This window comes from Haemaphysalis longicornis, unplaced genomic scaffold (assembly GCF_048455015.1).
Source record: "Haemaphysalis longicornis isolate Haplotype H1 unplaced genomic scaffold, Haemaphysalis longicornis Haplotype H1 scaffold_2, whole genome shotgun sequence".
NCBI classification, from domain to species: Eukaryota; Metazoa; Arthropoda; class Arachnida; order Ixodida; family Ixodidae; genus Haemaphysalis; species Haemaphysalis longicornis.
Genome location: NW_027526295.1, coordinates 115,363,308 through 115,384,420, shown reverse-complemented (window position 1 = coordinate 115,384,420; position 21,113 = coordinate 115,363,308). Strand labels below are relative to the sequence as shown.

General features: G+C 49.0%; 3 non-coding genes and 1 pseudogene across 3 annotated transcripts; 2 read left to right on the top strand and 2 right to left on the bottom strand.

The window, feature by feature from the left end:
* The first annotated feature begins 541 nt into the window (after positions 1 to 541).
* LOC144171247 (U1 spliceosomal RNA) lies at positions 542 to 681 on the top strand (annotated as a pseudogene).
* A 10,494-nt stretch (positions 682 to 11,175) lies between these two features.
* Trnaf-gaa (transfer RNA phenylalanine (anticodon GAA)) lies at positions 11,176 to 11,248 on the top strand. Its single transcript has one exon. It is a non-coding gene; the product is annotated as a tRNA-Phe (tRNA).
* An 8,093-nt stretch (positions 11,249 to 19,341) lies between these two features.
* Trnaf-gaa (transfer RNA phenylalanine (anticodon GAA)) lies at positions 19,342 to 19,414 on the bottom strand. The gene has a single exon. It is a non-coding gene; the product is annotated as a tRNA-Phe (tRNA).
* Positions 19,415 to 19,884: 470 nt separating this feature from the next.
* Positions 19,885 to 20,048, bottom strand: LOC144171215 (U1 spliceosomal RNA). The gene has a single exon (XR_013322889.1). It is a non-coding gene; the product is annotated as a U1 spliceosomal RNA (small nuclear RNA).
* Between the last annotated feature and the right edge of the window lie 1,065 nt (positions 20,049 to 21,113).

Here is a 21,113-nt window from a genome sequence, read left to right as displayed (position 1 = left end):
ACGGCGCTGGGACGGCAAGAGCTCTGGCAAAACAGGTGCTTCGTCGACTCCTTCCGCGGAAAGCGCGCACCACTCTTGCAAATGGTGAGCAATGTGAGTGCCAAGGCTAAACTTTTCCTTGAAACCCAGCTTGAACTCACGGACAAGGAATCCTTCGAGGAGTCGTGGCGCTTCCCCGGTGTCGTGTGGGTGCGAGGAACGCGTCTTGTTGTGCGCGGTATGCGTGTCGGCGATCAACCGTGAACAAATGGGCGCGACGAACCGTGAATGTGTTATGCATGTGCGCGAGGAACAAACAACAGTGTGGAATGGTGCTCGTGCGCGTGTGAAAGACACAATGTGCCTCTGGGGGATGGGACGTTTTAGTGTAGCCAAAGTATAGGCTGTCACGCGAATTCCCCCTGGATGTATCGCTGTAAATAGTCATTTCATGTAGCGGGGGCAGTACAGCCCTCTCGGTGCAACATGGACGCTTAAAGAGGTGCTAATATCACCCGCCCGGTCCCATAGTCATCAACCATCATGTATATATGTCATGAATAAATATCTCTGAAAAGGAGCTCCCAGGGCGAGACGCGGGCATTGCACTGCGCTCGTATTGACCCCTGCCACTACCCCAAACTGGGACAGATGGGGCATGCAATTTTTGGTAGTGGTGGACTGCGTTCGCGCTATCCCCCTTCATAATGAATTCCAAAATCAGATCTTTGCACACCTCTCTCTGCGTTGGTTGCACGTTCCCTCTGTACGAGTGTAACTGTGAGAACCCGCTCCACTCAACGTGCCGATTAGATTCGTTGAAATTCAGGTAGGTAATGCACTGCGTTTCGAACTCCACACCTGCGAGATATTTCAAAGTGAAGTGTTATGCCACATTGTTAAATTATTAATTTTGGTCTTAATTAGTGTATAATATTGTAGTAATTATATTGTCATAATTACAATATTATAATTCTAATTACTGGGCTGTTCGGTGGTCATGAATGATGGCTGGGCTGTTCGGTGGTCACAAGTTTGTTTTCTTAAGAAAGATCATGTCTCCCGCGGACAGCGCGGGCGGATAACCCCCTGGGCGACCGCCGGGCGGAGTGAAAACTTCGCCGTCTTTCCAACCGACAAAGGACCTCGTCTTCAATGTCACCGTGCCTGCCGACGCATCCGCGGTCTCTGTCATCGACGCCGTCGCCGACGTCGTCGGCCTCCCGAACGTGTACATGGTTCAACACCTTGGAGGTGTCAAGTTCCAATGTACCGTTTACACGTCTGCCGCCATGAAGCAACTATTGCGACATGGTGGCCTGTCTATCTGCGGCAAGACCGTCGCCATTGAAGCACTCGCGCCGCGTCTCACCCGCGTGGCTTGTCTCTCCCTCCCTGGGTACGTTGCCGACGAGCATCTCCTAAGGGCAATGGCGCCCTATGGCAAAGTCGTCGCAGTCGAACGGGCTGCCACCGTCGACCGTCCTACAGTACGCAATGGCCACCGCATCGTTCAAATCGAGATGAAACCGGAAAAGCCCGTGCCAAACTTTATCCGAGTCCTAGAACATCGCGTCATTTGTGACTACCCCGGAGTGCTACGAGTCTGCAGCCGTTGCAAAAAAGCAGGCCATTACCGGAAAGACTGCAAAGAAGATTTCTACGACCGGTGCTCGACCTTCGGACACACAACAGCAAGCTGCACGGCAAAATGCAGGCGGTGCCGAGGCGACCACGCCACGGCTGACTGCGTCAAGCCACGAAGCTTCGCTGAAGTTCTCGCCGGTCACGAGCGACGGCAGCGAAGCGTCGCCATGGAAGAAGATGGCGGGAATGACGGAAGCACGCCCCCTTCAAGCACGGTGTCAGCAGAGGAACCTGCGGCACCGTCTCACAACGAGGCTAACCCGGTCGAACCCGAAGCGCAAGCGTCCCCACCTCCTCTACACGTGACAGCCACTGATTCACCGCAGGCAACCCCCACGGCAACCGAACACCCCAGCGAGAGCAGCTCGTGCAGCTATCCTCAGCCCCTCGTCATCGTGGAAGATGAGTCCTCCATGGAGACCAACGAAGAAGAGGAGCAGCTCCACCATTCCAAGGCCGACGATGGCAAGAACGACGAAGCCATGGACTCGGACTCTTCCGTGTCAAGCAGTGAAGTGAAAGTAGCGCGAGCCGAACTTCGACGCGCACACCAAACAAAAAGGATGAAAAAAGAACTTCCACAGCTCAGCGATGACGAAGACAAGTAAGCTGAAGGCTCCGCTTCCAACCCTTCTAATCATGCTGCTTAGAATAGGAACGCTTAACGTTCGGGGATTTAAAGACGAAAGTAAGCAGAATGACGTCATACATTTCGCTCGCCGTCAAAATATAGATATTTTATTGTTACAAGAAACGAACTCATCAAGAGCGGCAGAAGTTTACGACCTGAAAAGAAAGTTTGGAGTAGATGGGTTTTTCAGCCTTACGACACGTCAGTTTTGTGGCACTGGTATCTTAATCCTTAGAAAGCATTTGCTTCATAAGCATTTCTTCCATCAAGACTATTGCGGCAGAATACTAGCCTTAGACCTGAAAGTAAAAGGCACGAGCCTACGCATAGTAAACATCTACGCCCCCGTTAAAGAGAGCGAACAAAACCCTTTCTATGAAAACCTTAACGCGTACATGACATACAATATGCCAGTTATACTAGGAGGAGATGTTAACAATGTCGTCAATTCTGCGCGAGACGCAAAGAGCCCGAGACAAGCACCGCGACCAATGTGGCACACGAGAGAGCTAAGGAAGCTGATCAGTAATTACAACATGGTGGACGTGTGGGTCAAACTGCACGGGCAAACGTACGGCCCCACGTGGGAAAGGGGTCCGGCTAGCTCCCGCATCGACAGGTTTTACGTAACACCCGATATAGCGGACATCGTAACCTTTTCGTCAGTGGAAAACCCTAGACCGAACGCACCGCCGGTATCGGATCACCAGTGCCTAAAAATGAAAATCGCCATCCCCCAGACCGATGTTACGGATCGCCCTTGGCGCCTGTCTAGTAGCTTGTTAATCGATGGAAACACGAAAGAGAAAGTGGGAGAGTTTCTTCAAAACGAGCTACCAAGAACGGAACCCACTTTAGCCGCCTGGATGACAATTAAAGAAAACTTAAAAGAGACGCTCAAAAAATGCGGACGCCGCGTCACACGCGAACACACCACACACATGAACGCTGTAGCGACGAAAATACGCATTTTGGACGCGCGCCACAGAAAACCGCCCTTGTAGGACAGGAGATTGCAATCTTAAAGCAAAAACGCACGGAACTTATGCGGGAAACGTCGCTTGACGCGAGACTTAAAGCTTTCAAGATAAACGCCACGGGAGGCCCCAACGCGTATCAGTACTTTCACCAGCGCCCGAAAGCGCCGATCGGCAACATGACAGATATCGACGCGTTCACAGACTATTATCGCGAATTATTTGCTCGAGCCACCGACGACGAGCAAATCTGCAACCTCGGCGATCTTTAGCGCGATGTGCCGACTGTTGACCCAGACATGCGCGAAGCGTTAGAGGGTACCTTTTAGCACAGTCGAATTAGACGATGTTGTCAACAAAGCGCGCTCTGATTCATCCTCAGGTCCAGACGGCCTACCATGGGCCTTTTACAAAGTTTTTTGGCCACAACTTCGTGCCTTTTTCACAAAACTTGTGCACCACGCAGCATCAGACCGAAACTGGCCCCAACCGTTCACATCGAGTCTTTTAGTCCCGATTCCGAAAGACAACTCTCGAGCAGACGATCCAAGTACATGGCGACCAATCTCTCTGCTAAATGTTGACTATAAAATCATAATGTCACTGATATCGAAAAGGCTCCAGGGGGCGCTGGAAACGATCATTGACAGATCACAGCATTGCAGCGTGCCGTACCGAAACATGTACAGCCATTTAAGCGCGACCCGTGACAAACTAAGCTACGTCACAAAGCGCAATGCAGCTGGGTACATAGTATCACTAGACCAGAAAAAAGCCTATGACAAGTTCAAGCATGAGTACCTTGTTGTGACTTTGCCGACAGCGGAACACGTGCGCGTACGGCGACCCCACTTTGAGAGGGGGGGAATGGAGAGTGCACTTCGACTTCGTATTCAAAGGTGCCGAAGCATCCGGAGAGGGCCGCGGCCGCATCTGTGTTCTGCGACGGACCCTTCTATTCAGTCGGCGTCGTCTCTTCCCGCGCGACGACACCGGGGTGGCCCCGGCAACTATTAGTGGCAATGCGGCGCCGCCGGCCGTGCGTCTCTCTAAGCCACTTTGGGGAGGGGGACCTCCGCGACCGACTCGTTCGGCTTCGAGCCTGCGGCCATGTGTTTGTGTGGTCCGAGTGTGTGTTTCCCCGCGTTTTCTCCTCTCTCATGTCTATATAACCGAACCCCATTTCGTACATAGGAGCGCATTTTACCTCTGCACTGAAAATAAACGGCTGTGTCTCCCGTTCTTCGGAGTCTTCCGCTTCTTGTGGAGGCCCCGGCGCTTGGAATGCCCGGCCACCCGTCCTAGCCGAGGAGCCGCTACCACGGAGATCGCAAGAACCTTTTCACCACTCTCAGAGAGTATAAAATCCCGAGCACATGAATAGCAGTACTCCAAACAGCCTACACCGGAAATGTGGCTAGGGTCTGCATGGCCAGCATACTAGGAGAGCCTGTTCAACTCGAGAGAGGAGTTCGACAGGGGTGCCCCCTTGCCCCCATACTTTTCATTATCGCCATCGACCCGTACTTGCGAGCAGTACAACAGGATAGGGTTTTCCGGGGAATTCCCCTCCCAGGTAGCTCCTGCGTGAAGGTACTTGCATACGATGACGATGTGACACTGTATGCGCGAGATGAAGTGGATGTGACGGAAGGTCTGAAATGTTTCCAGAGTTACGCGAGTCTTTCGGGCGCATAATTAAACATTCAAAAATCGAACACTATGGCACTTGGACATTTCCGACAACAGCCACCAATATTAGGTCTTCCACTCAACGACAGGCTAAAAATATTAGGTGTCACGTTCAATGAACACGGGCCAATCCAAGAGAACTGGAACACCATAAGGGACAACATCGAGAAAGCTATAAACCAAACACCAACAACCAACATGTCCATGCACGAACGTGTACATGTAGTTAAAGCAACACTTTGCGCGAAAGCATGGCACTTATCCCGCCTACAATTACCTTCATCACAACAGGCCAAGAAAATCCACAAAATTCTCTTCCGATATATATGGGCAAGCCCCAGGGAACGCGTGCCTCGAGAACAGTTACACAGCACCGTGAACACGGGAGGACTGTCAGTACCGAACCTGTACATTGCCGCCCGGCAGCTCGCGTTGAGAACAATGTTCGACATTCTAGAAGTGAACGACGAACCAGCCGCCACCCTCCTCCGGTAACGGGGTTGGCCCCCAAGGAAAGCACATAGAGGACATAAACTGGAACCAGGTTGCCAAAAGCGAGATTCCAGGCCGCCACCAAACCACCGTGGTAACCTACCTGAAAAAAGCCAGGCAAAATCTCCAAGACGAAAACCTACGCTTGGTTGATTGGTTGGTTGAACTTTATTTGAGCCCATAAAGGGGTCACCATCAAGGCGGCCGATGGGGCGGTCCCCTATTCTCGGGGCCCGTATGCTTCCAGCACCTCCACGCCCCGAGCCACGAGGGCTATGTGGGTCGGCACGGTAGGGCTGGACCGCAAGATCTCTACGAACTATCCCCCATTGAGGCATCAGAAAAGCTCCCCACCACGCCGTTTGGCGTCATACGCCCACCGACTACCCGTCGCCGACCGGAGAAGCGGTGGAAAAGAGCGTGTCCCCCGTGGTTGCCACCGAACCTACGAGAGCTACAGTGGAAGATCGAGGCAAGTGCCATGGCGACCCGCAACCGGCTAGCCAGGTGGCGCATTACGCGCGACTGGTGGTGCACTTACTGCGGGCAGCCAGAGACGACCGACCACGTCTTCGCCCAGTGCAGAGTCCCGAAGGCCTTCTGGCGACGCCCGTCGTGGATCACGAATCCTCACCTCCCACTGAACCCCAAAAACGACCAAGATAGAAATGCAGGAGCACGTGAGAAACTGCGGATCCTGTACACCGCTCTAGGTCGGCAAGAACTGTGGCGGAACAGGTGTTTCGTTGACTCGTTCCGCGGGAAGCATGCACCGATCATCCTCATGGTGAACAATGTGTCCGGTAAAGCCAAACTCTTCCTCCAAGGCCAGCTCGACCTAACCAACCAGGAATCCTTCCAACAGTCGTGGTGCTTCAGCGGTGTTGTGTGGTTGCGGGGGACGGATCTGGTGGTGCGCGGCACGCGTGCCGGGGATCAACCGTGAACGACTCATCCCGACGAACCGTGCACGTGCTGTGCAAGTGTGAGGCACGCGTGTTAGTGAATTGAGAACGAGCCAACCCAACTAAAAGTGTGTGCGTCGTGTAGGTGCCCGAAACACCAACCAGAGTGCAAATGCATACAGAACTATGAGTGTGCGCGCGCGAAGCACCCTGGAGGAGATGAGACACTTTTGTGCCTCCAGGGGGGCGACTGTCGTGTGAAATCCCCAAAGAGGATATAATTTTGTAAATAGTCATTTCTTCTAGCGGGGCAATCCAGCCCCTCGATGCAACATGGACGCTCAAGGAGGCGCTAACGCCGTCCCGTGTCTCTCCATACCCATCGTGTATACAAGTGTCACAAATAAATATTTCTTCCCAGCTCCCAGGGCGAGACGCGGGCATTGCTCTGCGCTCGTGTTGACCCCTGCCACTACCCCAAACTGGGGCAGATGGGGCATGCAATTTTAAATGCAGAGCATTTAAGTAACTCACGATGTCACCCGCGTTGGCGTCCGTAGTCCGCATTGCTCCCCGTTGGTAGAGTGAACTAGAAGTTTTAGAGTGGCCCGACCGGCCGCCCGGAGAGGTGCTCGTTTCGCGCAGAAAATAGCGGCGGCGCTGTAGTCAACGACCATTGAAAGCGAAAGAGGCGGCTGGCCGCGCGCACGGCCGCGCGCCCAGCCGGGCCAGGAAACGCTTTACGCGTGGAGCGCTGGAAATTTTTTCTGCGGGTCGTCCAATTGCTGAAATGTACTGTAGGTACAGTGGACTGTGGGTAACGAAATGAAAAATAAACGCTGCAGCTCATTTTGCGTTAGTTTTGCCTTTCCCGCTCGACAACAAGGAAAATTACGGATTTTCCTTCAGTGCAGCATTCGTAACGGATTCTAAATAAAGTAATTGCAGCGACATTTTCGCTATTCCAATGTCCTATAAAAACGTATTTTGCGTTGAATTGACGAATATGAACCAGTTTATCATTGCTTTATGATTGTGTCCTTATTGGGCTGCTTGATGGACATGACACGAAAAAATATGAGGACTGGGATGATAGCTTCTCAGAAAAATTTCTTAGTTATTGTCTTGCAATTTACGCTCGGACTGCAGTTATATGGGTTACTATCGTAAGTTGTTGCGTTTGTTTTTTATTGCGTGAGTTGTTACTATAGCAGTTTTTAAGCAGTGGCCCGCTTGGGATAATTACGGGTCACCGTGGTGGCCGAACAGAAAATGACACGCGCAAGCGAGAGATCTTTTTAGAGTGGTTGTTAGCTCAGTTGTCCCAATGACCGTCTTTCATAGAACTGTTCCCGCAACGTTCTATTAATGGCACCACCTTTCACCTGATTCGATCAAGAAAGGAGTTGAATCAGATAACACAAATTGAATTCGCAAGTATGCTGAGAGTACAATTACACGCACATAAAACAAATGCAAAACATAGATCTGAAGATATATTGACCGCGACAAAAATGAAATATAACACGTCTACTATAGAGGTAAAGGTTCAAGAAGGCTAACATGGAGGTTCAAACAAACGGAACTGGAATTCAAATACACATTTTGTTTTCATTTTCAATAGCCCAGCAAATGAAATGTAACGCGGTAAATCATGCACAAAGTGTACACATGCAAAGGTTTAGGAATAACGGTAACATGGAGATTTAAATTGACATTTTTGGTCAACGCATTTTCATAACTCGCCCTCGATCATTAGCGACGGCTAAGTTTAAGGTGTTGCTCCCACCTCCGCATGTAATCACGGAACTTGTTTAAACATTTTATGTAGAAATGAATCCGTGTCGAAATGTATACAGAACCAAACCAAATTTGCGGTCAAGGTCTCACGTGCTGGTCGCAACCAACGCCGTTAAGGTGTTTGTTGTGAATAAGGGCTGCAGCACATCCATAACGCTGTCATGGTGGAGCTCCTTGTCGCTGAAGTAACCGGTAAAAACGTCCTAGAGATCGCTAATAAACTTCAAAAAATGCGCGGAAGGATTCAGAAGTCCCCCCAAATTACAAGAGGTAGTAAACACAGCGGCATCGTCCCCTAGCATGCAGGAAGCAGTAGTTGGTCCCGCAGACATGGCACTTCGTTTTCAGTACACACTTTCTTACCAAGTGCCTGCGACAAAGTAGGTTAATAAAATAAGCCCACTAACGACAGTACACGCATCAACGGTAGGGGTATCCCAGAAGAAGGCTTTTGGTATTTTCGTTCCAAATAGGAACGTAAAAAACAGTAAACTTTTTGCAGCATAGAATGTGCGCCCCGCCGCTTTTGCTTCATGCGCAGTCAAGAAGGGGAAGGGAAGAACATTCCTGGTGCCTGTCCGTCAAATTAATCCCTCGTTAACTCGAACTCTGCTATATCTCAAAATATCTTCTCGAAACTTTTTCTCACCGTGTGTTTACCTCCCATAGGCGGTACGCATTTGCCCGCTTTATCTCAAAACGTTTTTTCGGAGGACCACGGATGTCTCGAAATACTGGCAGAGAGGACACAAGGCAAAGTCCGCTGCAGGCAGCTGATAAGGTCCCCGTTCGTATGATTACTCCCACTACTCGCCGAACGCGGTCGTGAAGTGCAAGTTTACGCGGACTACGCGTCCCCGTTACCGGAATTAATGCTGTTTGGCGCATAAGATAGCTGTGGACGACGCAGCTGATCATGCGGACGAGGAGGAGCCTCCAGAAGTGCCTACAACGGCAGAAACAACATACATGCTGCGTCTGCTTTGTAACAAGGTAGAATGTAGCGGTGGCGACCACCAATTCATGCGATGCGTTGAGAATTCTCGGGTACGCTTTTCTGGGATGCAGATGCGAACGCGAATCAGCCGAGCGCAACACAGCAAGTTTCTTTTTCTTGCAAATTATTTTGCCTTTATTACGAAATCTCCCCTGTGCAATAGTGCTTTTGTTAGCAGCACTATATATATAGCTGTTATTTCAGGGACCTGGCTACAAATTTTCTGCATTTGATTTAACTCGAAACTCCGCGCTTATCTGAAAATTTTCAGCTAATTTTACGACTTTGAGTTAACGAGAGATTACTGTATATCAACATCGTTGGGGGGGGGGGGGAGGGAGGAGGGGAGGTCGATAATTTTATGGCGGGTCGTACTAGTTTAAAGTTTGCTCAAGCGGAGTCATAACGTTTCTGCGTCTACTTTCTAAGCCAGCTGACCAAAGGCGCAGGATCGATTCCCGGCCACGGCGGCTGCTTTTGTGATGGAGGATAAAAGCGAAAAACGCCCGTGTCTTCGAGATTTCGGCGCACGTTAAAGATCCCCAGGTGGTCAAAATTAATCCGGAGCCCTCCAGTAGCGCTTGCCTCATCGCCTGTGTACCGCCGGCGCGTTAAACCTCATAATCCAAAATAAATCAGCTTCGCAAGCGCAAAACACCGCAGCGAGCAACGCAAATATTGCCGCGCGCAGGCTGGGAGCTGGTGCCGTGGAGCGCCGGCTGTTCAGTTGTTGACGACAGCAGCGCCGCCGCTATACCGGTTTTATTTTCTGCGCGAAAGTCGACCCGGCGGAGCAATGGGAGAGGCCGCCGCTCGGGCCACTCTAAAACTTCTAGTACACTCTACCGTTGGTCTGGCATTGGATTGGATTCGATTGGATTGGATTGGATTGGATTGGATTGGATTGGCTTGGCTTGGATTGGTTTGGATTGGATTGGATTAAAGTAAATTGTGTTGGATTGTGTTGGATTGTGTTGCGTCATAGCCGCGCCACGTTGCGTCATAGCCGCTCCACGTTGCGTCATAGCCGCGGCAGGGGGTTCACGGCACGTTTCACGTTTCACCATCGACTTCATCGACAATGTCTACGCGGGAAGAGAAGGCGGCGCGGCGGCGTGCTGCGGATGCTGAGCGCAAGCGCCGCAAGCGAGCCGCCGACGCCGAACTTCGCCAGCGAGAAGCCGCAGCCATTCGTGAACGTCGGGCGGCGATGCGGGAGGGAAAACAAGCACAAAAAGAACAGAACTCCTGCTGGCGCAGTTTCCGGCAGGGGGCGCGCGAGCACTGCGAAGGCGGGAAATTTGAAATGCGTCGGGTGGTAGCAGTGAGCGGATAACGGCGCTACAGCCCATTATGGCGAATCAGTGCTCTGCATTTCCAACAGTTTTCACGTAGAGTGGACCGGCTGTAACTTTTGTGATGTACTTCGTAATCGTTACGTCACAGCATGACAGGCTCCTCCCCCTGGCCGAACTCTTGTAATATAGAAGGTTCTGGATAGAACTAGGGTGTCTGGATGTTTGGTAGTGGGGGACTGCGTTCGCGCTATCCCCCTTCCTGTGCAAATCCAAAGTCAGATCAGTGCACACTGGTGCCACTTTCCCTCATTGCGATTCTAACCATGAGAACCCGCTCCCCTAAACGTGCCGATTGAACTTTGTTGAAATTCAGGTCTACCCTAAGAGTATAGGTAATGGACTGCGTGTTGAACCCAGACCTGCGAGGTACCATTTCGAAGTGAAATGTTATACCGCATTGTAAATTATTAATATTGGTCTAATTAGTGTATCTTATTGTAGTAATTATGTTGCCATAATTATAATTCTAATTACTTGTCACTTCAAACACTCGCCCGTGCAAATACACCTTCGCTCGCAGCTCACTGACTCTTTGTACCCACTCGTACAGCCGTGGCATGCAGCCCGCTGCAAAACTTCTGCAGAGCAGGCTCAGGCGACTGTGACTCATAGTGTGGAAGAATGCGTTCGTTGTCTGTGCAATTAATCAACTCGCGAGCGACGCGGGGCAGGGTATGTAACGTGCCGCCCTCGCCCCGCCGAAATAGCTCAGTTGGGAGAGCGTTAGACTGAAGATCTAAAGGTCCCTGGTTCGATCCCGGGTTTCGGCAAGCTTTTTTTTCTTCTTTTAGGCAATACAGCTTTGTCCTCTGCCGTCTCTTGTTTTGTTCCTCATAGCCCCCATAAATATAGCCAGAAACGATGTCCGAAATACCAGTATAGTATCTGCAGAGTGGCACGTTCATTGCACACCCCATCCGTCAGGCCTAACGCTTGTCGGATCCATGACATCCCGTTGTAAGGCATACCAGTTCTTACTTGTTGATGAACGGGCTTGGCGTTTGTTTGTTTGTTTTAAAGAATTATGCGTAAATTATTATTTACTGTACTGATCGAATATTTGCCATGTTTCGAAAGTTTGCATTTAGAATTTACGCCTTTTCACGTTCTTGTTTAGTATCTATTTCAGGGAATCCCTTTCCTGTATGCCATTGATTTCATTATTTGCACCAACTTGCCAGTACTTGTTTTTTGCGGTTTATAGGGTTCTTTCGATTCGTTTTTTTATTTATGTGGGTTTTTATAGAAGGTATATTAGACACTATTAAGATTAGCGTCTTGTCGCTGGTGACGTCTCGGGACTAATAAAGGTTATCTTGTTTATTCTAGTTATGTCATTGGTATTTTCAATGCAATCTTAGTGGATATGCGGAATACATGGAATGCATGGGCACAGACGTTCAGCCTATGCCGCGTAGAATGTGGTTTGTAAACGGCGGCACAAACCGCAATAAAGGCGTAATGATAAGCCGAAATTTTATATTCGAAGCCGAAAACAGCGTCCAGAAGCTTTCAAGAGAGCTTAGTGCCTTCGTATTTTGGGGACCGGTACACTACGTGCTGCAGCAGCTGGAGGCTTCAAGTGAAGTCACGTGATTTTCTGGTGAAGGGGTCATATGTCTGCCCATGTAAGGGTGTTACAAGAATAACTGGAACACTTTACATTTTTAAAGCAAAGCTTTCTACCTCTACGAGCCAAGGGTTCCTTCGTGGCGTGCGCGACATGAAACTCCCAACGCGACTGGGAAGGGGAGGACGGTTTTCACTCACGGAGCACAAGGTAGAGGGCGCGGCGAATGGTTACCCAGCTTTCCCCGCGCGCTGTCGACACCGGCGGGTGCGTAGGCGAGATGGCCTTGTTGTCCGTTTTAGCGACGGTTGTTTTGGGATTGTTTTGGCGCAGCTTCATGTCCATTGCGTGCTTCCTTCACACGGCTTGATTAACTTGTTCGACAGCACCTCCTGGGTTAATTACCCGGACCCGACGGAATTTAGTGGTCGTACGACAAAGATACGTTAAGGATTCGTTTGCAGGGCAGGAAAACAAAATCTAGAGACCACGTACAGACATCTGGCCGGTGAAAACGCCATCTTTTGCGCACTGCTTGCCACGAGTGGTAGTGTTTTCTGTATTAGAGAATACCGATTCCGTTGTGCTTTAATAGGTATTACAAAAGGCGAAAGGTGCAACTGGTTCTGATAAATAGCGATTATAAAAGTTCCCTCAGCTTTCTCGCAATTCTCAAACTATCTAAACTAACTATTTTAAGTCGGTATAAATGGAAATCACTGAGCTCACATGCCGAATCATTTCGGCGTCTGCGCTTGTGACGCGCGGTGGTGTAGCCCCCCAGCTAGCACGTTAGGATGGTTAGGTCCTGCTGTCTCCCCCTTCCAAAGACGCCCCTCCGTTTTCTTTCAGCTGACGCACGGCCGGGCTACAGCGGCGGCGTACGCCGCTCTAGCGCGGCCGTGGCCGACCTGCTGCGGTCAGGATCCCGCTCCCGCAAATTGCAGGTAACGGCTGGCAGAATCTGATTTTACTGTTTGTAGAGCCACATGTGTGAACTCAAGTGACGTCGCATGGGCAATTGTTGTGGGTGAATTGTTTAATGCTTTGCTTTCCAACCACCTTCACAGCGTGGAGTGGAGCCATTTTTTCCCCTGAGCGAACCGCTGCTCGGTTCGCGTTTAAACTTCACACAAAGGTCGCGTTCTGTGGTTTTTGTTTGACACCGGAAGCAACGACAGTGCTTACCTGCTTATTCTGAAAATAAATACAAGTCATTTTCGCGTATGGGAAAATGGCGCACCATTAGGACGTGCGAGCCAGTGCAAGCTGATCTTGGAACGACGGCGCCACCTGAGATATGCAGAGAGAAACGGACGACGGGGACCGTGGCCTCCGCGATCGGCTGCCGACGGCGCGCCGCCGGCAGCCGATCGCGGAGGCCACGCGGGGACTCACTGCAGGAAGGAGCCAAATGAGGTAGCAGATATGAGAGAGAGAGAGAGAGAGAGAGAGAGAGAGAGAGAGAGAGAGAGAGAGAGAGAGAGAGAGAGAGAGAGAGAGAGAGAGAGAGAGAGAGAGAGAGAAATATCTTTATTGGGGGAGGCTGGTGATCCCAGGCGTAGGCCAACAGCCCTTGCTTGGGCTCTAGCAGCGTCCTCGGCCAGCTGGATGGCCCAGACTTGATCCGCTGGGTCAGAGTTAAACAACTCGGTCTCCCATTGCTCCGCCTGAGTCATTATGCGCGCGGTTATAGCCACCTGCGGGCAAGCCCATAACATATGTGTTAGGTCTGCCCTTTCTTTACATTTGTAGCATTTGCCTGAATATAGAATTTCGGTTTATCATTACGGCTTTATTTCGGTTTGTGCCGCCGTTTACAAACCAGATTGTACGCGGCGTAGGCTGAATTCCGAAAAGGGAATGCATTTGCAACGCCAGGAATGCCTGTGCCCATGCATTCCATGTATTCCGCATATCCAATAAAATTGCATTGAAAAGTGACGGGACTTCACCTGCGGCAAGAGGCTGACCTTTATAGTGTTTAATGGACCTTCTATAAATACCAACACAAATAAAAAAAGGAATCGAAAGAACCCTATCAACCGAAAAAAAAAAAAACAAGTACTGGCAAGTTGGTGCAAATAATGAAATCAATGGCATACAGGAAAGGTATTCCTGAAAGGGTAAGTCTCGTGCCCCGCGCGGGGTACGAGATCTAGCCCCCTCGCGGTGGCTCCTGCCCCGCAGAAGTGACGTCAAACTAAACTAGTCACGTGACTTCCTGTGACGTCACTATTTTTTTTTTTGCACATTTGAAGACGTTTTTGACGGCGTGTGTGCGCCATGTGGGATTCCGGCCTTGGCTCCAACCGCAAGCCTGCGCAACGTTACGTCCTTATCCTCCCTGTTCTGTGTTATCGCCTTGCACAGCGGCTGCCTCGCGGCGCTTTTTTCTTGTTCGGAGGGTTGTTTGAAATGATTTATTGACTATTTTTCGTGAACTTGCTGCTGCTAGTCTTGGTAAGCCTAACGCATCCTATTTTGGCAAGCTGCTTCGCCCTGCTTTTTTCCGTGCTCCTTTTGTTGCCGTTAAATATGTTGCTAGCTTCATATTGTCTTGGTGTTCGCGTGCCATCGGCTTTATGCTCCTGCATTCGTTGTCTACTTGTTCCGATCGCTACTTGCATTCCAAGCCTTGTATTTTGATTCTGGCGTAAAACGTGCGGATCAGTTTTCCAGCGCTTTGCGCCGTGGCTAACGAGGTAGCTGACTTTGATGACGTGATAGCGCGAGCGACGCAGTGTCAGCGGCGTCAGTGTGCACGAATCAAGTATCGTCAGGTAACGCAGGGCATCGTCGAACGCAATCCGTCCTGGCATGTAGCCTGTTCTGCAATTTTTCTCGCGGGGTACTGCGAGAAACCTTACTACCCCGCGGAAACGATCCGTGCACGCTGCATGCAGGGAGCGCAGCTCCACTTTCGCGGGTGGCCTGGTGAATGGGAGAGCCCAGCAGCCGCCCGTCCATGGGCAGCATAGGTACTCAGCTATCGCTGAAACCAACCGCCCACTGGCTGGCTTCTTGTGCAAGGAGGCTCAAGCTCCAAATGTGCAAGTTCGGGAGAAGTCAAGCCGATAAGATCGCCGTTTGTGACAAGCTTGACACTTGTGTTAAATAGTGCTTTCAAGTTTGGTGTGCTCAAGGTAAACAAGTGACTTGTTGTTCATCTGTGTTTTTCGAATTTGTTCCTTCGAATAATACTATTGTGCTTTCATGATATGCAAGACTTCAAATGAGCTGCGAATTCTAAGCAATCTCTAGGCAGCTATTATTGAATGCACAGGAAACAATGTTTTGTCTACCTTGAAATTTTCTACATAGGGTACGTGGAACTGCCAGCTAGCAAGTTTAATGAAAGATTTTTATCTGCTCAATTATAGTAAAGAGGTAGCAAGGGATAGATAGGATAGCCCTCCCTCCTTACCAGCTGATCGTCTGGCCGCGTCTCATAACTTCGTTCACAATTACCGCATGGATTTTATTTCCCCAACCTTTGCCCCAGTGCCTTCTGCCTTCTTCAACCCGGTTAGCCAACAAAACGTCATCCTGCATCTGTTCTGATTATGTATTTTGGTACGCTAGTTTGTTGTTTACTCGTGTTTGGCTTGGAAGTCAACATAACCAACTACAATACTTTCATGCCCACTCAGTTGGATGGCCAGTAATGGTGAGAGCTTCTCTCGAAGGCTTACAGTGGATTCACGAATTCTGATTTACTGTGACATCAATGTACCCATCCGGAGCACCCTGTGGAATTCAACTTGACGTAAATACTTGTGTTCACAGCTGGTAATTGTCTGCTCTGTGTTTCGGGGAGGGGGTGAACAGTAAAAGTTTCTAATTGCAAGGAGATATTTCATGATCTTTTGCTTTTTGACTCTGTGCTGTGTAAAAAACTGTTTCGGATAATTGCTTAAGTGACTATGCTTAGTCGTAAGGGCCATAATACAGTGTCCCATATTTTGTTTGCAACGATGCATACCCAGCAGAGCCCAGCTGCTAGAAAGCACATTCTCTGGTGGTGGTAATTAGCTTGAAAAAAAAAGGGGCACTGAAACTATTTTTTAAGCTAACAAGCCTAAAAAACAATTTATGGAACACATCTACGAGGGAATGGCTCTTGTACAGCTTGACATTACCCTCTCCCGAGAGTACTTAATACCTTGTGCAGGAACTGGAGCCAAGGACACCTATGTGGATGTGAATGTCTTTATTGTTGTTTGTGAATATTGCAGTACAGCTGAAAGCTGTAAGTATCCTGGAAGGCTTCAACAATAAAATGACTCCAATGAACGTACTTCTGCTTTGGTGTCAACGGGCAGCATGTGAGCATTGATAAGTGCTTCGCTGTTGACATTTTTGTTACACAAAAACAGGCTTTATCAGGCACTGTAGCAAGTCCATGAAAAAACACGGGAAAGAAACTGGACAAAAAAGCTGCGAACACATGGACACTGTTCATCACAGCACCTGTCCTTGTACTTCAGTACTGTTATTGTCGCTGTATTTTTCCCCAAAATATAAATCAACTCTCCCAGATTCACACCTTCAGACAGAAAGCAAACATGGTGTTTGTCAATGACAAGTGATTCTACCAAACTTCCGTGGCTGTGAAAAAAGTCAGTAGCTCTACTTTCTCTGCACGGTCTGTGGTGTGAAGTTCCTTTTCCAAATAAAACGCAAGGGTTTCTTGGCACAATACACAGAAAAAGTGCCAAATAAGCAAGTGATGCCTTCTAGCACTACACTACAGTCCTGCAGGAAAGCCAAACAAACAAGTGATCTTTTTGCTTGAGTGCAAAGCTCTGCAGAGAAGCCAAGAAAGATTCCTTTTTTGTTGACACCAGTCTAGCTGGCCAGTATCTGGCTGGCAAGTGGGCATTTATTTAGTGACCACTGCTTAGGGGCACAGTAGGCAGGCTGTTGCAGAGGCTACGAAGAAAAAATACAAGGTTCGTTCATTAAAAAGACTTCTTAAAAAGACATCAATTTTATTGTAAACTTCAAACAAATAAGATAGTACAGAAAATGTGTAGAGCAGTGGAAGTTCCATACACATTTACCAGCTATTTATGACATCACAGAATCTTGTTTGTGCAATTGACAGCCACCAACCGAACCCACCGTAAAAAAAGCATAACTGGGCAATCGCAGTGGGGCCTCCATTCCGTTTGATCGTATCACTTGAGTGCTAACGTACAGTTAACACAGATAACTGCATTTACAGTGCACGTCCATATGACGTCACTCGTGCCCATATTACACCAATGCAGTTTGAAATTGGGATGTTTTTCACCATTTTTTTTTGTTAAACTCCCACCATTACAGCCTTGACCTTTACCTATCAATTACATTTGCAGTGTGTTCGCTGCATATACCCATGGACACAAACAATCCGCTGAGGCTTTCACGTTCCAGGCACATCTTAAGATTCTCTTTGACGTAGACTATTGAGCGTGCATAGAACCCATGGGTTTTCATATGGTGGAGACATGATGGTTGGCCAAGTGTATACCCTTCCTGTTACCGTCTGTACAGCTTCTTCTCTGACCCTATCGGCTGGGTGTCCTGAATTAAGTCCTTTGCATGAGGGGGCTCGGTAAAATATGGCCAACATAGCATATACTGACACATACAGAGACGTGAAGGTTATGCCAATGCAGCAGCTATGGCATGAAGCGCCTAGCTAGTGTACCTTTTGGAGGACCCAGTTCCTAATTTGTCGTAGCATCATGTGTGTGCCAATGTGAGGAGCTGAATGCATGATGGAAACTACCCAGCCACAATCTGGGCCACGGGATACGAGACTGCCAATGTTCTCACTCTTTCACAGACTTTGTATCGCAGATGTATTTCTGCCACATTTTACTGTAGTGAAATGGCTCACCACTACAGCTGCAATAATTTCTTCTGAAAAATCTTTTCAAGCGCTGAATACCATGCATTTATGATGCAAGAAGCCCATGATCACCAGACTTTTCCGCGCACAAAACTTATTTCGGGTAAACAATTCTAAGCCACAATTCAGTCCACTCGAAAATACATACAAAAAACGCGACAAACTGCAGATTTTCGGGTCTTCTTTGCTAATCTCCTTAAAGGGGAAACTACTGTGCTGGGTTGTACGCGGTACATGTGTGGGAACACCAATGATTACCTTTTCTAGCTATCCGTGGTTTGCACTTCTAATGCGCACATGCGACCAGTAAAATATCAGTGGCCGCGTCCAGCCTACGTCCTGAGCACTGTACGTTCTGCGCTGCTGTCATTTTGAAAACACACCGCGATTTCAGGCCACCCATTTAAGCATTCTGAACTTGCCGTGGGGCAAACTGTTGATAGCAGATGCCGCCGCGCGGACACGCCGCAGCAGGCTCACATAATCACGCTCGGACGGTGTCTTTTCTTGCGTGGGACGTGGGTTGTTCGAACGGGGCCACTCGGCTGCGCGATGTCGTAGATCTAACGCAGGTACCATCGGCATACAGCAGGCGGTCACAGGTCAGCATTACTCGAGAGGATTTCGCTACCGTGTGGAAAGGCTGGCTTGGTCCCCGCATACGGCAACGTTCTCGCACATTCTGATAGTGCTTCTAACTCTATCAACTCTGCTTCATCTACGTTGTCGACCCAAGAAATTCAGGCATTCAGGGCTTTCGGCACTTTCGGATACGCCATACCGCCAGCAGCGGCAGCATCGGCGGCTTCCGCAAGAACGAACAAAAAAATTATTTTATAAAACTTCTAGCAAATGAGTGGCTTCCTAATTTTTTATTAAAATGTAAAAAAATGTGCTTTTTGTATTCTACTACGCAAACTAATAACAATTGCTGTTAATATGACGTCACTATGACGTATATATGACGTCACGCGGGGCAGGAGCCGTTGCGAGGGGGCTAGATCTCGTGCCCCGCGCGGGGTTCCAGACGCTGCCATTCCTGAAATAGGTACTAAACAAGAACGTGAAAAGGCGTAAATTCTAAATGCAAACTTTCGAAACATGGCAAATATTCGATCAGTACAGTAAATAATAATTTACGCATAATTCTTTAAAACAAACAAACAAACGCCAAGCCCGTTCATCAACAAGTAAGAACTGGTATGTCTTACAACGGGATGTCATGGATCCGACAAGCACTCTGCCGACACTTATCAGATACTTGCCACTCTGCAGATACTATACTGGTATTTCGGACATCGTTTCTGGCTATATTTATGGGGGCTATGAGGGACAAAACAAGAGACGGCAGAGGACAAAGCTGTATTGCCCAAAAGAAGAAAAAAAAAGCTTGCCGAAACCCGGGATCGAACCAGGGACCTTTAGATCTTCAGTCTAACGCTCTCCCAACTGAGCTATTTCGGCGGGGCGAGGGCGGTACGTTACATACCCTGCCCGGCGTCGCTCGCGAGTTGATTAATTTGCACAGACGACGAACGCATTCTTCCACACTATGAGTCACAGTCGCCTGAGCCTGCTCTGCAGAAGTTTTGCAGCGGGCTGCACGCCACGGCTGTACGAGTGGGTACAAAGAGTCAGTGAGCTGCGAGCGAAGGTGTATTTGCACGGGCGAGTGTTTGAAGTGACAAGTAATTAGAATTATAATTATGGCAACATAATTACTACAATAAGATACACTAATTAAGACCAATATTAATAATTTAACAATGCGGTATAACATTTCACTTCGAAATGGTACCTCGCAGGTCTGGGTTGTAGACCTATTTCAACAAAGTTCAATCGGCACGTTTAGGGGAGCGGGTTCTCACGGTTAGAATCGCAATGAGGGAAAGTGGCACCAGTGTGCACTGATCTGATTTTGGAATTCAATAGGAAGGGGGATAGCGCGAACGCAGTCCCCCACTACCAAAAATTGCATGCCCCATCTGCCCCAGTTTGGGGTAGTGGCAGGGGTCAACACGAGCGCAGTGCAATGCCCGCGTCTCGCCCTGGGAGCTCCGCCTCGATGATCACGGATACTCCGGCACCAGGTAAGTATGCTGAGGAATCGTCCCGCTTCGCTACCGTACCCAGGGCAACATGGCGTATGTACCGGTGGCCTGAGACCAACACATCAAACTATGGCTATAATATTTATCATATTACAATAATTTTTCACTTGTTTAAACCAATGAACTAATTACTCAATAACTTTTAGTCTATCCTGCCCCTTGCCGTAACTTGTGAGTGACCATATTTAAAGAAGACACAGGAAAGGAAACGCACACAACCTTGGTTGACATTTTTGGGACATTTTGCAACTGAAGACGAGAGCACGTGGCGTCGCAGCGTATTCCGATTTCGGCGATGCATCACCCACGAAAGGGAGAAAAGGAGGAGTGCGAGAGGGAAAGGCGAAGGGTTGCGGGGCTGTTCTGCCGGCGCACACACTCCCCGCTCTTGGCCCGGCGGCCGGCAGGCAGTGAATACCCATTTCTTTCCTCCATGTGAAGCGGCAAGTGTTTCATTCGCGCGTTGGATTTCGCTTTCTGGGACGGATGCGCTGTTATTCAACCACACTCCTAGTTCTGTATATTTTAACGAAGTTAGAAGTGCTTCAACTGTGTCTGTGTTGGATTTCGCGTCCGCTTGTGATACCCACCGCTGTGCGTTTCGAAGTGCTTCAACCGGGTCGTTTGATTAAGTTTTACGCTGCAACAGTGTTCTAGGTAACATTACCTAAATACTTTGTAATCCGTGCTGTTTTGCAATCGCAGTGTAGCATTCGCAAATCGTCGCGTGAACGGTTGCTACGCAAGCGTGCATCCACAGTTCACCCTGTGATCGGCCGCCGCTGTGAAAGTCAACCTTTATTATGAATGAATTCCTGGAGTGTGACAAATAGAAATTTAGCCTAATGCCCCATAAAGTTGGGCCTAAGTCACGCTGGGAATACGCGATAAGTATAATCACTTGTAGCCCACCTCGAACATTTTGGTACTCAGATTTTCTGACGATTGCTTTCAACCTTGTCACGATGGTTGCACTTTCTGCCCTGCTGCTTTTTATGCGGTCGCACAAACAACCGGGTTGCTTGTTTTGTTTTTTTCTTTATCGTATCTAG